The sequence below is a fragment of the Triticum aestivum genome, chromosome 7A (genome assembly GCF_018294505.1).
Source record: "Triticum aestivum cultivar Chinese Spring chromosome 7A, IWGSC CS RefSeq v2.1, whole genome shotgun sequence".
NCBI classification, from domain to species: domain Eukaryota; kingdom Viridiplantae; phylum Streptophyta; class Magnoliopsida; order Poales; family Poaceae; genus Triticum; species Triticum aestivum.
Window position 1 is genome coordinate 8135645 of NC_057812.1, and position 729 is coordinate 8136373.

The 729-nt window shown below is 61.9% G+C and overlaps 1 pseudogene; it reads right to left on the bottom strand.

Moving 5' to 3' along the window:
• Positions 1-335: 335 nt before the first annotated feature.
• LOC123155166 (uncharacterized) lies at positions 336-474 on the bottom strand (annotated as a pseudogene).
• Positions 475-729: the final 255 nt, after the last annotated feature.

The following is a 729-nucleotide window of genomic DNA, read 5'->3' on the forward strand; positions in this document are numbered from 1 at the left end:
TGAGGATTCGCCATCATCTTCATAGCGATACCAGCAGTCGCGGGCGGTGTGGCCTAGCTTGCCGCAGATTTGGCATCGCGACGCATCAGGGTTGGCGCGAGGCCTGCCACCACGGCGGCCCCTATTGTTGTTGTTGGAGGGCCGCCCGCCGCCGCCGCCACCACCACGAGAGGAGTTGCCGCCGCCACTGTTTCCGCCAGATGGCGGCTTGCCCTTGCCGCGCGGAGGTCCACGATAGCGTGAACCGCCACCACCGCGACCGCCGCCGCGAGAGACCACATTAGCAGATGACTTGAAGCCCCCGCCCGAGTTGTTGTTGTAGAGGGCGAGGCGCTGATCAAAGTTGCTCATCTGAGCATAGAGGTCGTCGATGATGATGGTGTCGGTGCGCGCGTCGTTGGTGGAGACGAGGGGTTGGTACTCCATGTCGAGGCCGGAGGTGATGTAGGAGACAAGCTCATCGTCATCGATGGGCTTTCCGGCGGCTGCGAGCTCATCGGCAAGCGCTCTCATCTGGGCGAAGTAGGCCGCAACAGATTGCGTCCCCTTCTGCGCCGTGGAGAGAGCAACCCAGATGTTGTTGACGCGGGCTCGGGACTGCGATGAGAACATGTGGGCGAGAGCCGCCCAGAGCTCGTGCGGCGTGGCGATGGAGGTAACCTGCACGAGGACTTCTTTGGTGAGAGTATTGAGCAAGTATCCAAGTACCTGCTGCCCTTCTTTGAACCA